Raw genomic sequence first — 14136 nt, 5'->3', positions numbered from 1 at the left:
TTTCTTTAGCACCGCCATTGTCCAGCTTTTTCAGTGTCCTGAAACATGTAAATTATTGTAAAAATGTGTGTCATGTTGTACAGCACAGTAAATAATATAAGCACCAAGTATCATATAATTTTTATTGTTAGTAGTTTCCTGTGATTATTATTGTATAGACCCAGTTGGTCTTCTCACCCCAGTGTCAGCATGGCAAGCCACCCGTTGCTGACCCTGACTCACCCCTATCTCAGGGTCATAAAAGAATACAACATGCAGTTATAGGAAACGTCACATCACATCACTTTCTTTCCCTATACGGAATGTCCCAAGGTTTATTCCTTACTTCAAAAATCTACCATATTGACATCATGCTCAATTTCTACATTTTAACCATGAACAGACAAAACCAGGGACTTTGCATATCTCATTGTCTGTTCGGAATAACACACAGGAATCGATAGCATGTCCAGACGTGGCGAGACGCTAGTCCGTGTGTGTCTCCGGCCTGAGCTGCTAGCATATGTCAGCGAACCGTGGAGCCAGACATCCTGTACATAACATCATACGTTCACTTCGAGCACATGATGAAGCCATTAAGCACCAAGAATTGCTTTATTTGAATATAAATTCAGTTTACAGTAATTCTTTAAATATAATGATTTTGTTTCTAGCGATTTGTTGTCATGTAGCGGGTAAGAAAACACACAGGAAATACAGAAATACGATATAGAAGACGTAATAAAATGCAGGACGTGTCGAAGCTGATGTGGTTAGATTTCATTCAAGTTTTAATGAATAAAATTTAAAAAAAAATGAAATGTTGCCAAGAAAGCTTACAGTAGCTGTTTATAGGGAAGAAACGTTTATGGGTCAGGTCATTTGTTGTGGCCTTGAATATGACAATCATCATCATTATGGTTTTGCAATAAACCACATGAGAATCACGTGTCATGTCTTGATGATTGAGTCTGGAGAAATGGCTTCACACCACCAAGATACTGCTCCAAGACGTCTGGTCACTGCTGGGTCAGTTAAGCTAATGCTGACATACCCTAATGATGGTCAAACATGTAGGAAATTAGCAAGAAGCCCTGAAGCTTAGCACAGACCCCCAAGTAAATATTGGCAGAAGCTGGTGGAATTAATCGAAACGGTCTGTAAAGCGCTTCTCTCAACTTTGATCGATTCTTCTTTTTTTTTTCAGCCAGAACACCTTGATGACCCAATGCGATTTATGAGAATGAGCACTGCAAGGAATAACTGTTCTCCGTCATTTCAGCAGGTCTCACGTTCTGAGTAATTTCGCTTTTATTGTTCGGTCGCAGAGTCCTCAGGAAAAGTGGGGCGCCAGAGAAAATACCTGAATCGGGTCATAATTCATGACAGCTGGAGGATTACGAACATCGAGAAGCAGGAGAGAGGGTAGAAAAGTGGGCAATAATGTCAGGAAAGATAAATAGATCATCCTGAATCACAGCGCAGGACCACGAGAGATAATATTGCATGCATGCAAAAATATTAAAGGATGAATTTTAACTAGAGCCATTCTGAATTCAAAAAAATATTTTACCAAAGTTCTGCATTTAAAACTGAATGCAAATACTGTGTTTTTGTGTTTGGAATACATCACAGAGCCCATAGTATACACATGATATTACGGACATGTTTTATTCATGGTTGTTCATGAGAAATTATTTCTTCCTGATTTATGAAAAGATAAATGTCTTTATCTTTTCATAAATGCATTAGCTTGGTTCTAGCGTGATGCTCAGTCGCATGATTCAGCCAATGTTTCGGCTATGAGATTATTATGAGATTTATCTTCTGTCTTCTTGTTCTTGAATCTGATTTGTCAGAAAATGTGCATAATCCATCCATCCATCCATCCATCCATCCATCCATCCATCTATCCATCTATTTTCTGTACTGTTAATCCTACACAATCCACTGGACTGCGGAAGGAAACTGGAGAACCCTGGGGAAAACCCCAAAGTATGGGGAGAACCCTGAAATTGTGAGGGAACATTGTAACCACTAGGCCACTGTGCCCCATGTGTGTAATCTCAGACTAATAATAAAAGGATATGAAAAATTGTGTGGTTTAAGAAATTTGAAAAAAATGTATAACGTGTGTTGTTTTATTTGTTTGGAGAATTTTCGGAAGGTGTCTCTGGAAGGTTTCAGTGTTTTCCTCACACTTTGGGAAGTTTTCCCGAACAGGAAAGTGTTAGAGAAGTCTTCAGGAGTTTCTGTAAAATGACAAGCGAGTCTTGAGTTTCATGAGAAGGTAAGAAAGAGAGAGAGTGCGAGAGAGAAGAAGAAGAAGAAGAAGAAAATGCTGTTGAGCAAAACAAAGCAAAATAAGCAAAATAAACTGATAAAATGTGGGTCATTTATTAATAAAATAAACAGTGTAATCATTGGAATAATAGCTGCACTATAAATGAAACATCACACTCCGGATGGTGTGCGTCTACCAATTTTTTTTCTCTAACTCACCATAATCTGTTATGTATTATCTCAGTGGCAAAAATGTCTGAATTATTATTATTATTTTTTTTTTTTGGTTGTTCTGTTCATCCTGAAAGCTATGATGATTTACTGTTGATGATGATGATTATGATGATGATTGTGTATCTTTAATAAATCCATTTTATTGTTATTACAGGCAGAGGATGAACAATCTAGCCATGGGGTCACAGTCCAGTGACTTCTGTGCCGGTCCCAATAGAGAGGGTTGCGTCAGGAAGTGCATCCGGCGTAAAACATTGCCAAATTTAACCATGCGAATCGTCAGTACTCTAAATTTCATACCGGATCGGTCGAGGCCCGGGTTAACAACGACCGCCATCGGCGCTGTTGACCTACAGGGCGCTGTTGGAAATTGGGCTACTGTTGGTCGAAGAAGTATGGAGGAAGGAGAGTGTGCAGACAGAGAGAAGAGGAAAGGTAAGAGTGTAGGACTGAGAATAGGAACTCTGAATGTTGGTACTATGACAGGGAAAGGTAGAGAGCTGGCTGATATGATGGAGAGAAGGAAGGTGGATATACTGTGTGTACAGGAGACCAGGTGGAAGGGTAGTGAGGCTCGTAGTATAGGAGCAGGATTCAAGCTGTTTTATTATGGGGTGGATAGTAAGAGAAATGGGGTAGGTGTGGTCCTGAAGGAGGAGTTTGTGAGGAATGTTCTGGAGGTGAAGAGAGTGTCAGACAGGGTGATGAGTCTGAAGTTAGAGGTTGAAGGGGTGATGTTGAATGTTGTTAGTGGTTATGCCCCACAGGTAGGTTGTGAGTTAGAGGAGAAAGAGAGATTCTGGGGTGAATTAGATGAGGTGATAGAGAGTATTCCAACAGGTGAGAGAGTGGTGATAGGAGCAGATTTTAATGGACATGTTGGTGAGGGGGACACAGGTGATGAGGAGGTGATGGGCAAGTTTGGAGTTAAGGAAAGGAACCTTGAAGGACAGATGGTAGTGGACTTTGCTAAGAGGATGGACATGGCTGTGGTTAACACTTATTTTCAGAAGAGGGAGGAGCATAGAGTGACTTACAAGAGTGGAGGTAGGAGCACACAGGTAGACTACATCCTATGTAGAAGAGGCAATCTGAAAGAGATTAGTGACTGTAAAGTGGTAGTGGGAGAGAGTGTAGCCAGACAGCATAGGATGGTGGTGTGTAGGATGAATTTGATGGTCTGTAAGCAGAGGTCAAAGATAGAGATGGAGAAGAAAACCAAGCTGAAAAAGGAGGAATGTTGTGTGGAATTTAGACAGAAGTTGAGGCAGGCTCTGGGTGGTCAGGTAGTGCTGCCAGATGACTGGGAGACTACAGCAGAAGTGATCAGGGAGACAGGAAGAAAGGTGCTGGGTGTGTCATCTGGAAGGAGGAAAGAAGATAAGGAGACTTGGTGGTGGAATGAGGAAGTTCAGGATAGTATTCAGAGGAAGAGGTTAGCCAAGAAGAAATGGGACATGGACAGGACTGAAGAGAATAGACAGGAATACAAGGAGTTAAAGCACAGAGTGAAGAGGGAGGTGTCTAAGGCCAAGCAGAAGGCATATGATGAGTTGTACACTAGGTTAGACACTAGAGATGGAGAGAAGGACTTGTACAGGTTAGATAGGCAGAGGGATCAAGATGGGAAGGATGTGCAGCAAGTTATTAAGGATAGAGATGGAAAGGCGCTCACAAGTGAGGAGAGTGTACAGAGGAGATGGAAGGAGTACTTTGAAGAGCTGATGAATGAGGAAAATGAGAGGGAAGAAAGAGTAGAAGGGGTGAACTCTGTGGAACAGAAAGTAGATAAGATTAGAAAGGATGAAGTCAGGAAGGCTTTGAAGAGGATGAAAAGTGGAAAGGCAGTTGGTCCTGACGACATCCCGGTGGAGGTCTGGAAGTGTCTAGGAGAGGCAGCAGTGGAATTTTTAACTAGTTTGTTTAACAGGGTTTTAGAGAGTGAGAAGATGCCTGAGGAATGGAGAAGAAGTGTATTAGTGCCTATCTTTAAGAATAAAGGTGACGTGCAGGGTTGCAGCAACTATAGGGGGATAAAGTTGATGAGCCACACAATGAAGCTATGGGAAAGAGTAGTGGAAGCTAGGTTAAGGAAGGTAGTGGAAATCTGTGAGCAGCAGTATGCCTTCATGCCCAGAAAGAGCACAACAGATGCAATTTTTGCTCTGAGAATGTTGATGGAGAAGTATAGGGATGGTCAGAGAGAGTTGCACTGTGTGTTTGTAGACTTGGAGAAAGCGTATGACAGGGTGCCAAGAGAAGAGCTGTGGTACTGTATGAGGAAGTCAGGAGTAGCAGAGAAGTATGTCAGAGTGGTGCAGGACATGTATGAGAGGAGCAGGACAGTGGTGAGGTGTGCTGTAGGGCAGACAGAGGAGTTCAAAGTGGAGGTGGGACTGCATCAGGGATCGGCTCTGAGCCCCTTCCTGTTTGCTATGGTGATGGACCAGTTGTCAGCTGAGGAGATTAGACAGGAATCTCCTTGGACAATGATGTTTGCAGATGACATTGTGATCTGTAGTGAGAGCAGGGAGCAGGTGGAGGAAAATCTGGAGAGGTGGAGGTTTGCGCTGGAGAGAAGATTAATGAAAGTCAGTCGTAGTAAGACTGAGTACATGTGTGTGAATGAAAGGGAGGGAAGTGGAACAGTAAGATTACGGGGTGAAGAGGTGAAGAAGGTACAGGAGTTTAAGTACTTGGGGTCAACAGTCCAGAGTAATGGAGAGTGTGGGAAAGAGGTAAAGAAGCGAGTGCAGGCAAGTTGGAGTGGGTGGAGAAAGGTGTCGGGAGTTCTGTGTGATAGAAAAATTTCAGCAAGAATCAAGGGGAAGGTGTACAGGACAGTGGTGAGACCGGCCATGCTGTATGATTTAAAGACAGTGTCACTGAGACAGAGACAGGAGTCAGAGCTGGAGGTAGCAGAGCTGAAGATGTTGAGGTTCTCTTTGGGAGTGACACAGTTGGACAGGATTAGGAACAAGTACATCAGAGGGACAGCTCATGTTGGACGTTTGGGGGACAAAGTTAGGGAGGACAGATTAAGATGGTTTGGACATGTCCAGAGGAGGGAGAGTGAGTATATTGGTAGGAGAATGTTGGACATGGAGCCGCCAGGCAGGAGGAAAAGAGGAAGGCCAAAGAGGAGGTATATGGATGTAATAAGTGAGGATATGAGGCTAGTGGGTGTAAGTGTTGAGGATGCAGAAGATAGGGATAGGTGGAGAGAGATGATTCGCTGTGGAGACCCCTGAAGGGTAAAGCCGAAAGAAGAAGAAGACAGGCAGAGGATGAACTTTCATTACTGCTGTAGACCCAGTTATTTATGTCCTGACTTCTCTCTCTCTCTCTCTCTCTCTCTCTCTCTTTTAAAATAATTTCTCTTCACTTCAAGTGTACTGGGTAAAGTTAAACTTAATTGCACCGTAACTCACAATCGGTCTTTTGGGATATATCGTCTGCTGCTCTTTCTCTTTTTTTTATGGTTTACTTTCTGCAACGGGGCAGAAAGAAATCTCATCTCTCCACGTCCCAAATCCTCTATTCTAATCCAGAAGGCACATTGCAGGGAAGAGACTCTGAGTCTTCATGGACAGCTTGAGCTGTGGAGTTGAAGTACACTGAGTACAGGTTTAACCCTGAGCCAAAACATTTCACACAAACATTTGGTACTGGATGAAAACTACTATTCCATCAAGCCTTTGCAAACAAAACCAGCATTTCTTTGCCTTCACTTAGCTGCAGATGGTTTAAATGGTTTGATGGCTGATGATTTTTTGAAGCCATCAAAGTCTTTTCATGAACTTTTACCTGCTTAAGTGGTTGCTGGAAAATGGAGTGTGTTTAAGCAGTCAATATTAATAAACAGCCATTAAGGATTTAAAGATTAACAACAGCAACAAGCCGTAATGCTGCTTTGCTTTTCAAGGACCGTAAGCAAGCATGAGGGAAGAGAGCAACAAAGAAAACATCTACTGGTGTGAGCTGACACAAGCAAGCTTTCTCAATATTCACGCACGCAATTGTGATTGAAATTTATTAGATCTCTCAAAAAAAGCAAAAGCAAATGGGGCTTGTGAGAACAATAATCAAAAAGTATGTGCTTTAATGTTAGGAAATAATTGAAACAACGCCACAGAAGTTTTTCCAAACAACCATATATAGCTGATGGAGTACATACTGATACAGAGCTAAGAACTAAAGAGTAAGTCGTCTAAACCACATAAAGTGCAACCTTGTTATGTAGATAGACAGACAGACAGACAGACAGATAGATAGATAGATAGATAGATAGATAGATAGATAGATAGATGTCTATGTCCCTGGACTACCCCTTGGTACGTCACATTCCAGCAGTCAGCGATCAGAAGGTCAGGGTTTAAACCCCAACATTGCCAAGCTGCCACTGTTGGGTAATTAAGCAAGGACCTTAACCCTCTCTGCTCCAGAGGTGCTGCATTATAGCTGCCCCTGTGCTCTGAATTTCTCAGCTGGGATATGTGAAGAAAATGAATGTGTGATGATAATAAAAGCTTCTTCTTAGGGAATAGTGGTAGCTCTTGGTTGCTTGGTTACATCCACTGCAAATGATCCAAAATGCAGCTGTGTGACTTGTTCTCAACCTGCCTAAGTTCTCCCACACCACCCCACTGCTGCGCTCCTCCACTGGCTTCCACTCATCAGTTACAAAACACTGATGCTTGCCTACAAAGCCAAGAATGGACCAGCACCATCTTACCTCAAAGATCTTATTACTCCTTGCACTGCACCTCACTTCGAGATCCACTAGCACTGCTGGACTGGTCTCATAATCTCTCAGCATAAGGGGTAGGTATACATCTTGACTCTTTTGTGTTCAGGCACCGAGGTGGTGGTTGGACTTTCTCTAGATGTCCGAACAGCCAAGTCACTGACCGTCTTCAAACGATGACCTACCTCTTCCTGAAGCACTTAGCTCTTACTTTTCACAGTTTGTTTTATGTATTGTTTTGAGTTGAAAAAAAAGCAGTTTTTAGGCTGATGGTATCCTAAGTTTGTGGCCTATTGAACCAGTGTTAATGTATTCATTGATAGAGACTCCAAAGCACTCTTGTATGTCGCTCTGGATAAGAGCGTCTGCCAAATGCCTGAAATGTAAATGTGATTGGGGTTCCAGCCCCAGCACCGCCAAGCCACCACTGCAGAGTAAGGCCCTTAATCCAGGGTTGCTGTATCAAAGATGCCCCTGCACTCTGACCCAACTTCTTTAGCAGGGATAGGCAAAGAAAAGACTTCTAGCTGTGGTGTAATGTATGTGTAGCGAGAATAAAGGCTTCTTCTTCTCCGCCCCCACCTCCCCCACACAGCATGCTATTGGTTGGATGGGTCCAGGGCGGGTATTTAAACCTCATCAGCCTACCGTTCCGGGGACACTGCCTGTTTGAACTGTTGTGAACTGTGGCTTGCGTGTAGTTTTCTTCTGTGTATGATCCTCTGCCTGTTATAGATCTCATGTGTGTTAGCCTAGCCCTTCGTGTTTGACTGCTCTGTGTGTATATATGGATTTCTCGGGAAATATTATACACACCAATACACTCTTCTGTAAACAGCACCCTGTTCGGTGGTCTGTAAGAAGTCGGCGCCATTCCCATTTATTCTGTTTTCTCTTGTTTTTGGTTAACCAGGGAGCGAGGGAAGGACGTGTATTCTTTTTTTTCTTTTCTTTTGTCATTGGTTAACCAAACCAAGCCAGCGATACTGGGTCATGCCACTTTTGTCCACAAACAATTTTTGAGGGTTTTGTAAACACAAATACACTTATAATGCAAAGCAGCATTAAAGCGAATGTGCATAAACAGTGTTTATATGAGTGGGGCTGTAAACATAGATGTATATTGAATGTGTGTGTGTGTGTCTGTGTGTGTGTATTTCAGTCTTTATTCTAATAAATATTCTCTAAACAGGAGGAGAACCAGTTTCTCTCTCTCTCTCTCTCTCTCTCTCGCTCTCTCTCTCTCTCTCTCTCTCTCTCTCTCTCTTTGTGTGTGTGTGTGTTTGTGTGTGTGCATGTTTTGTGAGAGACAGGGCTGAAGGTGGGCTGAAGAGACAGGTGTGTGTGTGTGTGTGAGTTCAGTACTCTTTGTTGAGGAGCCTGATGGCTTGAGGGAAGAAACTGCTTCACAGTCTGCATGTGAGTTTCCCGCATATTTGGGCGAGACATGTCGTGTGACATCATCACAAAGCGCATTCAGCCAAATCCTTCTTCTGTTCATGTGTGTTGTGTGGAACCTGAGTACAGCTCTAATAAAAAAGTAATTATATATGTGTCTGCACACTGGGAGGAGTTTAAAAGAAGAATCCTTTGATTTTGAAAATAAAATTAAGTTACATCGCAAAAATCCTTGAAGAACTGACTAGGGATGTGTGGGGGAGGGAAATGGAATCATCTTTTTCCTTATATGATCAAAAATGGAAATCCATGCAGTGCTCACTTATCTCTACACTGACCAGGCATAACATTATGACCACATGACATTATGGCACCCTGACTGGTCTGCGGCTATGCAGCCCCAACTGTGATGCACTGTGTATTCTGACCCCATTCTATCAGAACCAGCATTAACTTCTTCAGCAATTGGAGCAACAGTAGCTCGTCTGTTGGATCTGATCACACGGGCCAACCTTCGCTCCCCACGTGTATCAATGAGCCTTGACCGCCCATGACCCTGTCACTGGTTCACCACTGTTCCTTCCTTGGACCACTTTTGATAGATACTGACCACTGCAGACCAGGAACACCCCACAAGAGCTGCAGTTTTGGAGATGCTCTGATCCAGTGGTCTAGCCATCACAATTTGGCCCTTGTCAAACACACTCAAATCCTTACGCTTGTCCATTTTAATACATCGCAAATGTTGACTTGCTGCCTAATATATCTCACCCACTAACAGGTGCCATGATGAGGAGATCATCAGTCTTATTCACTTCACCTCTCACTGCTCAGGATGTTATGGCTGATCGGTGTATGTTAACTATATGCATAGTTGTAAGACTTTTGTTTATAAAATTGAGTTTGACCTGCGGTACAGTTGTACTCAAACTACATCATGCTTCAGGCTGTTAAAAGTAGTAAAACAGTAGTAAAACGTGACGTTATCTGAAGACATTGTGTGTGTGTGTGTGTTTAACAGAAGTCTAATGCTCATTTTGATTACTCTCTATTTAACAATGCCGAAGCTAGATCACAGGGACTAATGAATGAATATCTCTGTTTGAAGTTTCATAGAATCTGTGAAGTCCAGGCATAATTTTTACAGCGCGTGTCCAGCCCAATTGAGTCACACCTCCATCTCTGGATTCCACACCATCTTAGAAATTCTTAGAAATTGGTGGCTTGGAAAAAAAACAGGGTCATCCCACAGTCCAGGCAATCTGCAGAGCATCTTCAGTCTTTTATCGAGAACAAGGACAGAAAAATCTATTAGAGGGTTTGCATCAGTTGTAAATTACTTTTCCTTGTTCGCACTCCAAGGCCAGACCACAGGCTAGAGTCCGGCAGCACCAGCTTTTCTACCCGAAAGTGACTGTTAACACCTTCTGTATGGTGTGTGTGTGTGTGTGTGTGTGTGTGTGTGTGTGAATTTCTGAATAAATTTAGTCTTGATTTTAATATAAATCCCCTGAACCTGTGTGTGTGTGTGTGTGTGTATGTGTGTGTGTGCGTGTGTGTGCATGTGTGTTTTGTGAGAGGCAGAGCTGAATACCATGCATGTGTGTGTGTGTGTGTGTGTAAAATTAGTCTTGATTCAAAAATAAATTCTCTTAACAGAAGAGGAATCTGGCTATGTGTGTGTGTGTGTGTGTTTGCATTTTTCTCAATAAAGTCAATCTTGATTCTAAAAATAAAGTCTCTTAACAAGAGAATAACCTGGCTGTGTGTGTGTGTGTGTGTCTGCATTTTTCTGAATAAAGTCGGTCTTGATTCTTAAAATAAAGTCTCTTAACAGGAGGAGAACCTGGCTGTTTGTGTGTGTGTGTGTGTGTATTTCTGTATAAAATTAGTCTTGATTCTAATATAAATTCTCTAAACAGAAGAAGAACCTGACTCTGTGTGTGTGTGTGTGTTTCTGTATAAAATTAGTCTTGATTCTAATATAAATTCTCCAAACAGAAGAACCTGTCTCTCTGAGAAGCAGTTAGGAGAAGTCACTCACTGGTTCCATATTAACAGGGTTTCTACAGATCCGTAAAAGTCTTTAAAATGCTCGATTTTGTCAAATCCGGCACGTCTCGGGTGTCTTCAGCGCATCTAAAGTGACCCCATTATGCACTTTCACTTCACTTTAGTTTACAAAACTGGGACAAACTTTCCATGAGCAACTTGATCTTTAGCATTTCTACAAAATTGCCTATGAAGTGCACTTTAATGCTTAATGCTCTGAAATGAAACTACTAACTAGGACAGTTAAGGAATTGAGTTTGTTCAGGTCGAAGAGCTGAATGTAGGTAATAATCCAAAAGCAAATGAAAAAAATCCTATTAGAAGTGATCATCACGTCCAGGTGGGTCTAAAAATAAAATGATGGAGGTCACCGCGAAGAGAACTTTTCACAAAAATGTGATGGTTGCTCAAGTGGTTAATGAGTTGTTTCCTGGAAGATCGGGGTACAAACCCCAGCACTGCCAAGCTGCCATCATTGGGCCCATCATGGCTGACCCTGTGCTCTGACCCCAAAAAGATCAGATTTTAAGCTGCCTTTTAGATGAAAAAGCACTTGGGGCTTGATATCAACATTTACTTTGAAGATACAAACATTTGTTTATTTGGAACTTTTCTATGAAAATATGTCCCCTAGTACGCTAGAGAAAAACAGAAATCCTTCTGAAACACTACAAATTCTTAAAGTCCTGAGTGTCTATTTTCATATGAGCTTCATATTAAGCACCACTGTGGTGTGAGACATGACAAAGACACTCAATAATCAACATGGACACAATAAAACAGAAGCAAACTCCATTTTTTTGGCTTCCGGGAACAACTTCTAGTATGAGACACTGCATTGATTTTTATTGAAGCTGAGCTTCGACTGTGTAATTAAGTGCTTTGGTGCTTTTCATTCAGGATATCCTACATTTCCAGTATGATTTGGCAATTTGGATTGAGCTTTATTTTTTATATTTTAGGCCATATCAATATAATTTAGAAGTACTGAATCCTCAGGATTGTGTTGACGGTTAAATATCTGAACTTCTTGAGAAATTGCTCAGCAGTGTCCTGTCTCACAGTCCTGCCTTCTGGCCAGTCCATAGTAATTGGATCCACTGCATCAGGAGCTTGTGGTTCTCCAGGGTAGGATACTTTCCTTTCTAATTGAGGCTGTATTGTTCAGCCTTGGTTATGTCACACACCCTGTCATCAGCCTCTCTTTACACTCTTTAACAGTTAAATGGTGACTTGAGAGTTCTTGAATAGTAACCTGAGAGGACTTTTTCTCTTTTTTACAAAGTGTCATCCATTAAGTTACTCTGGGTACTGAGGTGAAAATAATAATACAATTCAAATTGAGGCTCTCCTGAAGCTAATTTATCTGACCACATTGATCAGGAGAGCCAAAAGCCAAATACTTCAGATCGCAGAGATAAGGATTATTGTAGTCAGTGCTAAAATTACAAAGTGCTCACATGGAACATCTCATCAGCCCTACAAACTTCATTTTCAAAGCTCAGTGTCTATATCCATGTTTCTTCATGACACATGATGACATCAGCCAAACAACTCAAGTCGAAATTTTTCTTTTGTGGAAAGTTTGGACCGCCATTATATTCTTCAACTTTAATATAAACCATATAGAAAAATGTTTTTTGCAGTGTGCAATATTCTCGTTTCATGTCGAGAAGACATCATGGGTATGTCAGAGTCATCATCCCTATTCCATGTTAATTATTCTAAACCTATAGCTAATTTATGCATTTAGAATGATATGTTTTAGCTTTGTCCTGGGGTGAACTTGATTTTCTCCAAACCTTTTGCTAATGCACAGATTCTCCCAGACTTCAGCTGCAGGTGTCCCACAGAAATAACACCTGACCTGACTCTAACTTCAACTTTAGAAGAATTGCAAAGGATGCTGCTGTGCAGACTCCATTTATCTTTGATAAGACTTGCAATACTAAGGATGTTACTGTTTATTCATTAGCTACACAAAGACTATTTATGCTTAACAGACACACCTAAAGGATGCGTCCTTCTTGTTTTTAAAGCCCTACTCCATTATAACAATAACAGAAATGGTGTTCAAATCTATTTCTTTTAACAATGACAAATTCATATAGGCCCACAGTACGTTGTGTGACACTCACTTCAGCGAGGGGTACACAGAGACAAGGACAGTCAGAGATCTGGGGAAAATAGTGCTTCTTATTGAGAAAAATATGGTGGTTGAAAGCAAATGACGTGGTGAAAACCTGACCAGGGTGAAAGGGCAGGGGTGCTGGAGGTTGTGGTTGATCCAGAAGGAGTGCAGGTGAAGCAGCGGGGCAGCATGTCAGCGAGGCGGACCCCAGGAGCATGACTTGGGCTCAGGAGGACAGGGAGCTCTTCTGGTTGTCATTGGCTTTATCAATGAATACATCATCAAGAAGTAGCCTTTGTCATTGTCACATATACTTTACAGCTCAGTGACATTCATTCTTCTCATATTCCTTTGGAAGTTAGGGTCAGGGCTAGGGTTAGGGTTAAAGGGCTTGTTCAGGGGCTCAACAGTGGCAGCATGGCAGTGCTGGGGCTTAAACCCCAATCTTTCGATCAGCAACCCAGAGCTCAGAGCCCAGAACAACCCAGTACATTGCTCTTTGCGTGCCTTTATTTTCTCCACCAGTTTATTCACCTGCCATTTCCTTACCAACAGTCAGCCTTCCCTGATCAAAAGACAGCTATCAATGGGGAGGGTGAAGGCTAACACACCCTTCCTCCAAAACATATGAAGCTAGCCAGCTTTTACCTCAAAAAGGAGTGAAATGATTTTGGGGAAAAAAAGCTTTGTCTGCCATCTTCCACATACATGAGATCAGAGAAGTGTTGCTATAGTTGATTGAGGAAAGAGAGAGTAGGGCTGACAGCAGCAGTTAGTTAGCTAGAGAATAAGTTAGCTAGCTAATCAGTTCATATTAACCAAAATATTAGCTTAAGGATTAACATCAGCTAACTTGGATATCATGCTAAAGTGTTGGTTTGTTATTGATAATAATTTACCTAGATGTGATAACCATTATGACTTTATTGTTTAAAATTATTCAGTAGTGGTTAGCAATCATGTATGTTTGCTATCTAATGTTTAGCTTTCTGGTTAGTTCTTTCTGGGTCCTTAGGGAGCCATTTCTAATTGTTTATATGATGGGTTGCCCCAGACAAACACAAGAGACTAGATATTCAGTTTCGCCTAGCATGTGGTCTCACATTCTCATCACTCCATTATTCTTTCCTTCCCCTGACACTCATATAATTAGCTCATTTCATTGGCTGTTTGTGTATGATTTGTCAAGACACGCTTACATTAATTGTCTCTGTGAAGTTTGGTTTAACTCAGTGATTGAGATTAAGTTTATTTATTATCTATTTATTCATCACTAGTTGCAGTTAAGAGTTAAAAACATAGAGGTATATTT

This window comes from Hemibagrus wyckioides, linkage group LG08 (assembly GCF_019097595.1).
Source record: "Hemibagrus wyckioides isolate EC202008001 linkage group LG08, SWU_Hwy_1.0, whole genome shotgun sequence".
NCBI lineage: Eukaryota > Metazoa > Chordata > Actinopteri > Siluriformes > Bagridae > Hemibagrus > Hemibagrus wyckioides.
Note: the sequence above shows the minus strand (reverse complement) of the source record.